Below are 14,851 nucleotides of genomic sequence, written 5' to 3' on the forward strand. Positions count from 1 at the left end.
TTTCTTTCTTTCTTTCTTTCTTTCTTTCTTTCTTTCTTTCTTTCTTTTCTTCCTTTCTCTTCCTTCCTCCCTCCCTCCCCCACTCCCTTCCTTCCTTCCTTCCTTCCTTCCTTCTTTCCTTCCCTTCTTTCTGGTGAGAATATTTAAGTTCTATTCTTTTAGTGATTTTTAATTATACAATACAATGATGTCAACTCTAGTCACCATGATATACCTTAGATCCTCAGACCCTATTTATGCTATAGCTGAAAGTTTGTACCCTTTTACCAACCTCTCCCTACTTCTTCCATCTCCCACTCTCTGGCCACCATGCTTCTACTCTGTTGTCATGAGTTTGACTTTTCTTTTTTTTTTTAGTTCTACATATAAGTGATACCATGCAATGTTTATCTTCTTCTGTCTGGCTTATTTCACTTAGTACAATGCTCTCAAAGTCCATCCATGTTGTTGCAAACACCAGGATTTCCTTCTTTCTCATTCTGAATAATATTCTCTTGTATATATACCACAATTCTATCCATTCATCCATTGACAGACATTTAGGTTGTTTCCATATCTTGCCTGTTAATAATGCTTCAATGACCACAGGAGTGCTAATATCTCTTTGAAATCCTGTTTTCATTTCCTTTGGACATATACCCAGAAGTGGGATTGCTGGGTCATATGGTAGTTCTATCTTTGACTTTTTGAGGAACCTCCATACTATTGTCCATAATGGCTTCACCAATTTACACTTCCACCAACCGTGCACAAGAGTTCCCTTTTCTCACCAATACTTATCTCTTGTCTTTTTGATGATAACCATTCTAACAGTTGTGAAATGATATATCATTGTGGTTTTGATTTGCATTTTCCTGATGATGAGCAATGCTTTCTTTTTTTTTTTTTTTTAAAGATTTTATTTATTTATTTGAGAGAGAGAGAACGAGAGACAGAGAGCAGGAGAGGGAGGGGGGTCAGAGGGAGGAGAAGCAGACTCCCCGTGGAGCAGGGAGCCTGATGCGGGACTCGATCCCAGGACTCCAGGATCATGACCTGAGCCGAAGGCAGACGCTTAACCATCTGAGCCACCCAGGCGCCCCGAGCAATGCTTTCTTAAAACACTTTTATATAACTAGATGTCCAGGAGAGACTTGATCTTACAACATTTTTGAAACTGGAAAAACTGTTTTTTGGAGTTGGAAAAAAAATGTTTTTTTCTCTTCTAAAAAGTGGGACCTTTCATTCTGCAAATATGAGAAAGTTCCTGCCCATTTTACCATTTTATTCTTGAGGAAGCCCGACACTCAATGAAATACCCAAAATGCTCTTTCTTTAGAATTAGATAGAAAATATATCTTTTAGAGTTGGAAATTGAATATATAAAGGGAGTATATAAATAGAAAGTATATAATAGAAAGAGAGATTTTATATATATTTAGAAAAGAGTGAAGAATGATTCCCTCTCGAAATTAGAAAATACATTTTCTCAAATCTAGATTTAGCTTTAGTTTAAGGGAGATCTAATTTATAAAATCAAATTTATACTTAAAATTACAATTTATACAAGGGGTGTGTGTGTGTGTGTGTGTGTGTGTGTTGGTTTTGTTTGTTTTTTATATTCTTGTCCAAGTACTAGCTTCCCAAAGATAAGACATGCAAGTCTGAATTTCTCTTCATGTTATTCTGGAAGAAGGCTAGGCATGGCAGAGCTAAAGCTAGAATGGATTATTTGGGTGCTAAATTTACTGTTATTTCAGACTAAGCTTAAACATGGTAAGTTGAATCCAGGCATGCATCTCTGTTTACTCCTGAAACATGATTTTTAAAGAAATTTTGAAAAATAGTAAAGGAATAAAAAAGGACATAAACGCACAAGGACGTATCTTTTGAGAATGGAAAAGGACACAGTGGCAAGTAAGAATATCAACACAAGTTTTGAGAGCAGAGCTGCACTGCACATCTGTGTGTGAGGGAGGGATGACTGGGGAGGGGATGGGGCCAGGCCAAGAAGAAGCAAGCAACTGAGCACCTGCTGAACGGAAAAAGGCTCAGAAGTTGGAGGTGCCATGTGTTTCCATGGCTTTTCCCCATCTTAAAGAAGGAATGTTGACTCTGCTGAGACTAAATCAGAGCCTGTGAACTCAGGAACAACAAGTCCATTTGAGGGCCATGGAGGACTAAGTGAAAGTCTGCTCATATGTGGTGAAAAGCTGGCCCCCTTCCCCACTCAGCTCCCACAATACTAGCAGCTTCACTCACACGCCCCCCCCAGAAAGTTAGAGGGTTTCTCTCTAAGAGCAAAGACCACCTAAAGGGAAAAAACAGTTATAGAAACAGACACTTGGAGGTCAGAGGTCACCCATCAAAAGAGCGGACTCACTGTAATCACCTTATAAGTGTGCATTACTTCACTACTAAGTTTGAGCAAACATCCAGGCATTGAAGAAATCTTCCCACATAAGTGAGAGAGGTAAAAACAAACAAACTGAATTTTTAAAGCCCTTGGGAGAAAAAAAGATGATATGGAAAGTTAAAAAAATTTATTAAAAAAAACCTCGGAGATGAGAAAATATTGTGGATATGAAACAAGAATTGGATGTAATGAAAGTCAGGAACACTATTCTTAGATATTAAAATTTTAATATCAGAAATGTAAAATATCGATAGGATGTTTAGAGGATCTAAGATGAATGCTCTCAGGAACTGGAGCAAAAAGTTCAAGGACCAGAAAAGACAAGAGAAAACCTAAGTGACCACAGAATTCACCTGGAAGAACCAGGAGGTTGCAAAACTGACAGGTAGGAACTCTTGACAAAGACATAGGGAACCACATTACTTCAGAATACTTAGGAGAAAAAAGTTCAAAGAATCGGGAAGACATAGGAGAAAAAAGTTCAAAGAATCAATAAAGAAAATATCCCTGAAATAAAGGACATGAGTTTCCAGATTAAATTGCTCACAAAGTGCCTACAAAGCAAATGATTGACAGAAACTAACACCAAAGCACATCATTTTGAAATTTCAGAAGGGAAGATTCTATTAGCTTTGAGCAATAAAATACTAGCTACCTCCTCTAGATGGCTGAACAATGGTTACCCAAAGATATCAGTTCCTAATCTGGGGAATGGTAAATTTGGAAAAAGGGTTCTTGCAAATGTGATTAAGTTAAGGCTCTTGGGATGAGGAGATTATTCTGGATTATCCCAGTGGGCCCTAAAAGCAACCATAAGTGCCCTTATAAGAGAGAGGCAGAGGGAAAATTAACACACACAGAGAAGAACGTAATGTGAAGACAAAGCAGAGACAGACTTGAAGATGCTGGCCTTATGTATTTCAAGACTGCTCATTTCCTGCCCCAGAAGTTACCCTGTCCCCCCAGAGGACTGACAGTGGCAAATGCCTTCAACTGAATCAATACTTAATCACCAGGATGGGTCCTGGATCCATGTCCTCCATAGGACAACTGCCATAAAGGAGTTCCCAAGCGTATTAGTTTCCTAGGGCTGCCATAACAAAGTACCATTGACTGGGGGGCTTACACGACAGACATTGCTTTTGTCACAGATCTGGAAGCTGGAAGTCTGAGTCAAAGATGCTGGTAGAGTTAGTTTCTTCTGAGGCCTCTCTCTTTGGCCTGTAGATGGTGTCTTCTGCCTGTGTCTTCACATGGCCTTCCTTCTGTCTTGTGTCCAAATTTCCTCTTCTAAGGATACCAGTCTTCTTGGACTGGGCTCCACCCTTATGGCCTCATTTTAATTTAATCACTCTTTAAACAACCTGTCTCCAAATAGCGTCATATTCTGAAGTAATGTGGTTCAGAACCTCAACATATAAATTTTGGGACAGGCACAATTCAGCCCTTAATGCTGTTATAATTTATTCAGTCTTAAAATATTTTTATCAAAGTAACATCTAAAAACAAAATAATAGGGGTGCCTGGGTGGCTCAGTTGGTTAAGCATCTGCCTTCAGCTTAGGTTATGATCTTGGGTCCTGGGATCAAGCCCCTCATCGGGCTCCCTGCTCAGCAGGAAGTCTGCTTCTCCATCTCCCCAGACTCATGCATTTTCTCTCTCTCACTCAATCTCTCTCTCTCTCTCTCTCTCTATATATATCAAATAAATAAATGAAATCCTTAAAAAAATAAAGTAAAAATAAAAACAAAATAATAGTTTTAAGTTAGACTATTACATAACTTACGGTGAAATCAGCACTCCCTGCCCCACCAGCTCCATCTGTAATAGTTGCTCTTCCACAGTAGCCACTTTCAAATATTTTTCCTTGTCATTTATGCCCACATTTCTGAACACCATGTTTATACTTCTGTTAAGTTTTTCATTGTAAATATTATGTGTTGGCTCCATAGTGTAGAATATAAAGCTTTTACTCTCTTGTACCACTCACACACACTTCCCATCCTGCCAAATGGTTAGTCAATATTTACTTTACTGTCACTATGTATTGTTCACAGACAATCCAGAAAGGAATTATGTTTCCTTTCTTTTGCTATATTTTGTTTTATGTGGAGCTTAAATTTGCCTTCATTTTCTCTAAGTGTTCAGGAAAACCCTGTTAAAGTTCATAGCTTGTTCTTGTTTGCACTGGGGGGTCTGATCCCAGGTATAGGATGGTATGGCCAAGGAGCATCAGTGGTGGACCCCAAGGAGGACAGCTATGCCTGGCAAAAAGCACTTATAAGATCTTTGGCTGCACAAATACCACAATACATTCTTTTTATGTTAGCTGTTCATTATCCATTTAGCACAGCAGGCCCTCTACCAAGGGCCAATGGATTATTCAAAGAACTAAGAAAATATTTGATTACCTGAAACAAATCTGATTCAAATATCAATAAAGAAGAGTTCAATATATTATTCAATAAGCCCAATCTTTAAACCTCCTCCATCTTTATTCATATATCTAGCTTCCATCTGGTAAGCATAGATGAACCATCCTGGATAGATGTAGGGTCAAAATACTCCACTCGTGTGCACTGGATACCATCCCCTCCCTGGCATTTCCTTTCTCTCCAGCATCATCATTTCTCTCTTCTACTGAATCGTTCCCACTAGTATACATTCTTGCTGGTAGATCTCATCCCTGAAAAACATTTACTCTTGATCTCACATTCTCCTCTGCTGCCATCCTGCTCTCTATTCCCCTTTCTATTAAACTCCCTGAAAAGGATGTCTGTATTCACCTAGCTCTGCTTTTCATCTGCCGTTGTCTCTTGAATCTACCTCAAACAGACTTTGTCCCTATTACACCACTAAAAATGACTTTGCCAAGGTCAACAAGGACCTTCTGTCATTTGACCTCCCAGCAGCATCAAACACAGCTGGCCACTCCCATCCTCTTAAAGCATTTCTTTATTTGGTTTCCAGGACACCACATTCTCCTAATTTTCCCATTCATCCCTGGCCTCACTTCTTCTGAGTCTTCTTTGCAGGTTCATCCCTCTCTTTTCAGATCTCAAAATGCCAAAGTGCCCCGAGGCTCGAGGCTCAGTTCTTTTTATATGTAACTTCACTTTCTACATCTACTCCTTCAGTTAGCTCATTCAATCCCACCGTTTTGAAAATAATCTATGAACTGATGATGGCTCTCACATGTAAGTCTCTAGCCTCATTTTGTCCCCTCAACCCCACATCAGTGTATTCTCTGCTACTTAATCCTCAGTTCCCTGCTCTGTCTCCCAGACCCACGTCTCTCTCACTCTTCCTGGTCTTAAGGAACACCAGCACCACTGGCTAAGTCAGTATGACAACTCTGATGACAATTTCCTCCAGCTGCTAGAGAAATTTTAACATTTTTTTTAAAAGGTTACATACTGTATTATTCCATTTTTTTTAAAGATTTTTTTTTTTTTTTTTTATTTGAGACAGAGAGAACGAGAGAGAGCGAGCATATGGGAGGGGGGAGGGTCAGAGGGAGAAGCAGGTTCCTTGCTGAGCAGGGAGCCCGATGCAGGACTCGATCCAGGGACTCCAGCATCATGACCTGAGCCGAAGGCAGTCGCTTAACCAACTGAGCCACCCAGGCGCCCGAAATTTTAACTTTTTTTTTTTAAAAGGTTACATACTATATTATTCCATTTTTTTTTTAAAGATTTTTTTTTTTTTTGAGACAGAGAGAACGAGAGAGAGAGAGCACATGAGAGAAGGGAGGGTCAGAGGGAGAAGCAGGTTCCTTGCTGAGCAGGGAGCCCAATGCGGGACTCGATCCAGGGACTCCAGGATCATGACCTGAGCCCAAGGCAATCGCTTAACCAACTGAGCCACCCAGGCGCCCGAAATTTTAACATTTTTAAATACTATCCCTTTCAGAGCCGGATCCAGGGCAAAACGATACAAATATTAAAAAAAAATTTTTTTTAAGTGGTCAAGAGAAGAAAAGTATATCCAAGTATAGGAAAGTTGAAGAGCCACCAAATCTTATATCCAGCTGTTCAGAAATAAAATAAGAAAACAGAGGTTTAAACTATCGCTGGAGAGACTACGAGGTGCATGAATGAGGACTTCCTTACGCAGCTGGGTCTTGGCTAGAAATGGGCCACTGAGGAAGGGGAGCCACATCATCCCTCTGAGCACTTATAAGATGTGGGTTGGTAACAATCTGTTCTGGAAGATTTCAAGACATGTCCTCCCTGGAGGGAGGAGGAAGGATCCAATGACCTCCTGAGGGCCCATGTAACTCCTAGATTTACCGTGCACCATTACATTACCACCATGCTTTATCGACACAGTGCAGTAAACACGTTAACATTAAGCCAGCTGCCATCTGGGACCTTTCTTGGCCTAAGCAAACTCAGTAGCTAGCCAGGGTTTACACCTAAGGAGGTATTTACACATGTGTGTGCCTCCGGCATTGTTTAACATAGTTTTATTTTATTTTATTTTATCTGAATACACAGTGCCCTTCCAGTTTTCTTTTAAGTCTACCACAAATAACAGGTTTTAGCACATCAGGTGATATTTTGCTTCCTGAAGCATTTAAATTAATTTTCTATTACCAATGCAAATGTGTACTTTCCAATTTACCCACTGCACAATAAAACCTAATTTAAAGCAATTAATGTTCATTAATGGCCCCATCTGCATGTTTATCACTTTATCCTTAAATACTTGAGACATGGTATCCATATTTTATAGCTCACTTCTTAACAGCAAGAGTTCTTATCCTCAAGGGTAAATGTAAGACTAATGTGCCAGGATCTCATATCTTTATAAGAAAACTACATTGCCTTTTTTTTCTTTTCTTTTTTTTAAAGGCTGGATGAACAGGTTGAATGTACATAATACCAAATGTACCTAATACCAAAAAAAAAAAAAAAAGGCGCAGGGGGGGAGGGGCGAGTTACACTTGTGTGCTCACCTCCCATTTCTGCCTTCCCTTTTTCCCAGAACTGGTGGGCCACAGCACTGAGCGTGCACCGGCCAGTTCAGCAGCCCCCAGACAGGATTTTTCCAGGCATAGGATGGGATGCAGGGACAGTAACACTGAGAGGTTTTCCTACCCTGCCCCCTTCAGCAGCGCCATGCCCTGCAGAGAATGGGCCAGTGGGTGGCGCCTCTTAGGATGCCAGAACGCGTTCTGAGCATGCGCCTTAGTGTCAACTAGACATCACTTTGCCACTTAATTCCATTAGCTGTGTACACTCAAGGACATTGTCTAAACTTTTTGATCATCAGTTTTCTCATTCTGCATGATTAGGTTTTTCTCAGGACTGACTAAGACAGTATGCTAAAAGGTAAACAAACACAAAACCAACATGTCGTGTATAAAAGGGTAGGTTCCACCCGACCAGACTGCCTGGGTTCAAATCCCGGCTTCACCTCTCACCAGTTATGCGTGAGTGTGTGTGAGAGACCTATCTGTGCCTTGGTTTTCTCATCTGCAAAATGGGCGTCATGAAGGTATCTATCTCAAAGCATTCTTGTCAGGATTAAAAGGAGTTAATATGTTCAAATAGCTTAAAACAGAGCATGGCAAATAGTTAGGACTTGGTGAACATTAGGAAAAAAACAAAAGCAGTCGGTACTTTGAAAATAACAGCCATTTTTATTAAAGGCATTTCCCTTAGAGTCACCGTCTGTGGTGTTAAATTGTGGCTTCTGGGCTTAGAAACAAGAATCCTGGCATAAGGGCATACGCAGGTGGCTAGTCTCCCTACCTCTCTCCCTCAACCTAGAGGAAGGCATAGTAAGTACCTCTTCTATGAGACTATTATATCTAAAGCCCTGACAGCCAAATGCATGTATAATTCTTACAAAAAAAAAAAAAAAAGGAGGGGGGGAGGAAACCAATAATATGTTTACACCATTGTAACAAGGAAAGCAAATTAGTTTGCAAGGGATTTTTTATATAATGTTATTGAACTAGGATCAACCCATCTGATTTCTCTATTCTTTAAAAAAAGAAAGAAAAGTTAATAAATGTTTCCACACGTGTGATTTCAATGAAATTTACATTTACGAGTCATTATCATCTTGGCGGAAGGCAGAATGATATTCGGCTTGTCACTGGAGAGGCAGATGGAGATGGAGTTTAGGAAGTTGACACACTAGCTGACAGAAACGAGTAAAATTTATGTCCCAACCAACCTAATGCCAAGCAATTATCTCTGAACTAGGATAACAAATGTGCTTTTTTATACTCAAAAGATGACATGCATTTTAGAAGTTTCCAGAAGGCATATTTTCTGTAAAGAAGCAACTGCTTCTGCATTCAACATTTAGTACAAGAGTTTAATTGGATACTGACCCTTTCAGAACATTTGTTACAAGTTAAAGTTAGATATTAAGAGAATAGAAAAATCTACCTGAAGTGGTGGCTACTTTCGGTTATCTATTTCTGTGTTTAAATACAGCCTTACAAATGTACTTTTACTTCATATTCAATACTGTTTATAGACCTTGGCATTAGCAAAATATAAATTACTCTATGCACAATCCATAGTCATAGTATCTTGTGAGTATCATAAATAAAACAAATACAAATGGAAATCTGTTGTTTATCTTGGCTTAAAAGACCATCTATCTTAGCATGAGAAAGACGTTTTTGATTCCATGATTAAATGACATCCTACATAACAAAACATCGGCAAATATACTGGTGTAATTCATCACAGATGACACTGTATAATTAAAATGTATTGATATTATCCTTTAAGACACCTAAATGTCTTACAGTGTAAACTTCAAATGTGTTGGCTCATAAATTTATTCTATATAAAAATGTCACCTAACTAGATGCATCATCCTATCTACAAATTCTATATCTTGAAACAAGATGAAATAGTTATATGAATGACTTTCATCTACTTATTCTCATGAAGGCATAAAGTATAACTATTATTTGATAAAGAAGTAAAATTTCGGAAGTTACACATAAGTCCAGAAGATACATTCACAGCCTATTAGAGATGGAAATGACCATACTTACTCTCTAGATCAAACCCCTTGTGTTATAGAAATAAGGAAGCTGAAGCTCAAAAATATTGCCGTGCCCTTCTAACTGTGATATTAAACAGCAGCGATCATAAAGAGAAAAAGAAAACACACTCAGCCACTTAAAAATTAACCATATCCCTGCTTAATAGTAGCAAAATCTTAATCTAACAAAAATATTGGAAAGAAAAGAATACCAGAAAAAAATCAGCATGAATGTAATATATTTCAATGAATTGATGATGGTCCTCTGATGTCAAAGGAAAGGGCAAAAGAAAGAAATAGGTAAAAAAGAAATCAGATCGAGCTCTTGCTGTATGCCAAAATCACCGTGACATAACTTATTCCAAAAGACTTAGTAAAGCCTGTGTTAACACTTACTAGTCAATGTCCTTGAGCGAATCAAGCCCTATGAATCTCTGATCCCACATTTCAAAGTGAAGGTAATAATACCTAGAGTTACTGTGGGGACTAGGCGAGATAATATATGAAAAGTATGAAGTTATTCATGCAAGATAGTAAGACTACTGTGCTCTTAGATCTTCAGATGGGCTCTGTCACTCATAGCTCATGACCACATCATGACACTTAGTGGCAGAGCTGGGACCCAATTATGCCTCTCTAGTCCCAAACCCAGGCAATTCTCCTATATTTGGCTTCAAGACATTTGTACATATTGGTCCCTTTGCTGGGAATTCCTTTCCCTACCCCCCTGTCCTACATCTCCAACTGCCTGTTAGATCCTATTCATACTTCACAATTCATTTTAAATATAACTCTCAGTGATCTATCCCTGGAGCTTCCACTATATATTCTCTCAGTATTCCCATATTTTTCCTTCATTGTACTTATTAATAATTAAAGTTAGTTAATTAGTCTTCTAACTATTTTTAGTTTATTTAAAGATTTATTTATTTATTTGAGAGAGAGAACACAAACAGGGGGAGCGGCAGAGGGAGAAGGAGAAGCAGGCTCCCTTCAGAGCAGGGAGCCCAGACGTGGGGCTTGATCCCACGATCCTGGGATCATCACCTGACTGAACCACTCAGGCACCCTTCTTCTAACTATTTTTAACTACTGTTTCTCCTGAAGTGTATAAGCTCCATGAGAGCAAGGGCCATTTCTCTCTTACTGACCATCATGTCTCTTAACCTTGGGAAGGTATTTGGCACAATGTAGGCATCCAATAAAAATTTGTTGGATACATCAGTGAAGGCATGAATGGACAAACAAAGAATGAAAAGGAGCTTTGGATTGGCAAATATTTTTTATTTTGTTTATTAATGGAAAAATGCTGATAAGGTCTCTGAGGAAGTCAAAGGACTTCATCCAGGGCAGAAGCAAGAATTGCCCAAGAAAAGGAGACGGGGAAATTTTGACACTGGGAGAAAGAAGATGGAAAGATCACTGGAGATGCAGAAATATTTTCAAAGGATCCCTTCATAGACATGCTATTCTCCGTGAAGTAGGAGGTAGCAGGACAGAGATGGGGTTTTGAAGAGCTTTGTGAAAAGAATAGAAGGTTCAGAGTGAGAGCCAGAGAATTGCCACGAGGCATCAAAGCATTCAGCCAGTTAGAGACCATTAATTTTGAACGTTACCAATCTATACCAGCTTGGATAGTATTTTCTGCTGCCCAGTTCAAAACTACAGTCTTGAAGACTGATGTTTAGATTCAGTATAAAGATGAGGAGGAGGAACAGAAAGAGGAGGAGGATGATGATGATAACAAATGTGGACTCACTGTTACTCTGTCAAACACTGTAGAGTTGTTTCTATGAATTATCTCATTCCTTATACACACACACACAAGTGTATATCCCTTTTTTTACAGATGAAAATACTAAGACTTTTTATATCATTTTTAAGGTATAATTCACATACCATAAAATTCACCCATTGCATTCGTAGAATTAAATGATTTTTATGAATTTCCAGAGTTGGCAACCATCACAAGTCAATTTTCGACCATTTCTATCACTCCAAAAAATTCCCGAGTCTGTACTCAATCCTGCTTCAACATCCGAACACAGGCAACCATTGATCTCCTCTCTGTCTCAGGATCTGGACATCTCATATAAATGGAATCAAATATTATAGAGATTTGTGTTTTTGTGTGGCTTCTTTCACTTAGGGTAATGTTTTTGTGGTTTATCCATGCTGTAGAATGTACCAGTATTTTGTTCCTTTTTTATTGCTGAATAGCATTTAATTATATGGATACACCACATTTTGAAATTCATAGGCATTTGGGTTGCTTCCAGTTGGGGACTATTATGAATGCTGCTGCTGTAAACATTCACATACAATTCTTTGTGTGTACATATTTTTTTACTTCTCTTGTGTAGATTCCTAGAAGTGGAACTTGGCACTACAAGACTGTGTGGTAAGGATATACTCAACTTTTTAGGGAGCTCCCAAAATGTTTTCCAAAGTAAATGTATATCCCTGACCAGAAATGTATATACCAAATGTGTTTTCTGTGTCTACTGAGATAGCCATGTTGTTTCTGTTCTTTATTCTATTAATATGGTTATTCAATTAGTTGGTTTTCAGCTGTAACACCAAGTATGCACTCCTAAGGCAAATCTCACACACTCATGGTATAGAATCCTTTTTGATACGCCACTGAATTTGTTTTGCTAATATTTTGTTGAGGAGTTTTGCATCTATATTTTTGAGGGACATCCATCTATAGTTTTCTTTTCTTGCGATGTTTTTGTCTATCTTTGGTATCAGAGTAATTCTGGCCTGAAAAAAAAAAATGAGATGAGAATTGTTCCCTTTTCATCTATTTTATGAGTTCGTAAAAATTGTTATCACTTTAGGCATTTGACAGAATGCACTATTGAGGACATAAGAGGCAGGACTTTTGTTTGTGGGAAGACTTTAAATTACTAATTAAATTACTTGTAATTTAATTGTAATTACTTACTCATCCTTTCTGACTTTCTATTTCTTCTTGAGTCCATTTCAGTAATTTGTAAACACACAGTTTTCTACTTTAATCTTTATTATTCCCTTCCTTCTTCTTATTCTGGATTTAGTTTGCTTTCCTTTTTCTATTTCTTTTTTAAGATGGAAGCTTAGATTATTGGGATTGGAAACCTTCTTCTTTGGTGTTATAAGCATCTAGAGTTATAAATTTCCCTCTAAGTATTGCTTTAATTGCATTCCATAGTTTCTACCTGCTTTGTTTTAGTTTTCATTCAACTCAAAATCATTTTTTATTCCATTTTTGGTTTCTTCTTTGACCCATGGGTTATTTAGAAGTATATCAGTACCCCAATATTTGACACATATTTCTTTCTGTTGTGGATATCTAATTTTGTTGTGGTCAGAAAATACACTTTGCATGATTTCAATTTTTAAAAATCATACTGAGAATTATTGCATGGGCCAGCATATAGTCTATCCTGTAGAATATTCCATTCCAAAAATACGTGCTCTATAGTTATTGAGTGAAATGTGCTACAATATCAGTTAAGTAACACTGGTTAGTAATGTTGTTCAGTCTTTTATACCTTTGCTGTTTTTCTGTTATGTTATATTGATTATTGGAGTGCAGTACTGAAATCTCCAACCATTTTTTAACTGTGTATTTCTCCTTTCAACTCTGTTATTTTTGCTTTAAGTATTGGAGGTCTCTATTATTAGGTGTGTATACATTTATAATGATTATATCTTTCTAACATGTTGACCCTTTTAACATTATGAAATGTCTTTCTTTGTTTCTAATGATATTTATTATATTGAGGTTTACTTTTTTTGATATTAATATAACTACTCCAGATCCGTTATGGTTACTGTTTCACAGTGAATCTTTTTCCAACCCTTTTATTCTCAAGCTCTTTGTGTCTGCATCTAAGTTGCATTTCTTCTAGACAGTACATAGATACCACAAAACACCAAAGAAGCTGTGACTTTTTTTTCCTCATTAATTAGCACGTCAAGGATTTAAATTACAAAGTTCATGAAGACACCCTCTCCCTTAACTAAACAGTTGTGAGAATAGGTAATGAGATAAAGAAGTTTTAACACCCTATTCTTTGGATAGCTTTCCTTTTAGGTTATCTCTTCAATTTGGAATTAAATGTTTAACTATTCTAGGAGAACACAAATAAGTGATTTTTAGTTTCTCAGTCACTTTATCTTCTTTTACTATGGTTTTGATGATTTCAGATACCCTATTAGTTCTAAGGATACAAGAAAAATTTAAAGAATGTTTCACTATTCTTGTCATAATAGTCTTTCTCCTAAAACTAAAGGAGAGTGCACTTTTTTCTTATTGTTCACAAAACTGTGAACCAGATCAGTGACTGATATGCCAACAAAACAGATATGTGACATTTTACCCTCAACAATTTCATGACTCTGTTGTACCCTGCACCTACAAGTAATGACTCATTGCTTCTTTTCAGCAGCTTATTGTGGACATTTTATCTTCTCCTTGCCCACCAATAACACGTACTCTTCTTCCAAAGTCTGTGCTTTCAAAATACTTGTAATGATAGATTGTATTCACTATGAATAGAATTGCATCCAATTCCAGTCATTCAATTTTTAGGAAATGCACTGTTTCCATGTCATTTAGGTTATTATTTCCACTGGCTAACATGCAACAAGCAGGACACTGTGTTAACTAAAATGTCACAGGACTGGGACTAGTGCTCTGAATAAATCCATATTTCCCTGAAACTCAGGAATGTAGGCCTGAGAACTATCCAAGGAGCTAAGTGTGAGGAGTAACACCTTGGAATGAGCAAAGGCAGACACATCTTTGTTGCTCTCTACTTTGGGAAGGCTGAAGATGTCAAGGTCATCATGTCTCCTGCAGACCATTCTAAAATGTCTAAGAGGACCATCCTTTTGCAATGTCATTGTGTCCAAGCAATGCATAATTATCTGACTCCAACCATAGTAAATTTATGGGCTGTTTTATTCTCATCATTTTCCCAGGTCTTTGAATTTATGTCTGAGACACCTTCATTGATTTTTGCAATCTAGGCGAGCAAGTCTGCGTGCCATGCCTCATCAGGTGATGACAAGGAACACAGTGGAAGTACTTCTTGAAACTTTGAAATCATTTATTTGATTAACCTAACAATTACAGATTTAGGATGGCTCCAATTTTGGAGCTAAGACACGTACTTAATGTTTAAAAGGTTACTACAATTTAAAGTTACTGAAGATTGGAGGTCTCTTCCACATTAGAGTCTTGTCCCAGGTTAGGTCCATTTCCTCATAAACAAGCTTGAATGACTTTATGTTTGTCAAATAAGCTAAAATGATATTATGCTTGTCAAGCTTTTATTATTTATCAATAAGGAAAGATGTTTTTATAATAATTTATAATTGTCAAAGCATTTTCATGTCCATTAATGTGCTATATTCTGTTATAATTCTGAGAAGTAGGTGTTA

The 14,851-nt window shown here is 37.7% G+C and overlaps 1 protein-coding gene and 1 pseudogene across 1 annotated transcript in view; both read right to left on the bottom strand.

Moving 5' to 3' along the window:
• HS6ST3 (heparan sulfate 6-O-sulfotransferase 3) overlaps positions 1 to 14,851 on the bottom strand; it is a 648,747-nt gene that overhangs the window by 150,572 nt on the left and 483,324 nt on the right. The gene's annotated exons all lie outside the window — the stretch shown is intronic.
• Positions 8,853 to 14,562, bottom strand: LOC110585851 (annotated as a pseudogene).

Source organism: Neomonachus schauinslandi, chromosome 3 (genome assembly GCF_002201575.2).
Source record: "Neomonachus schauinslandi chromosome 3, ASM220157v2, whole genome shotgun sequence".
Lineage (NCBI taxonomy): Eukaryota > Metazoa > Chordata > Mammalia > Carnivora > Phocidae > Neomonachus > Neomonachus schauinslandi.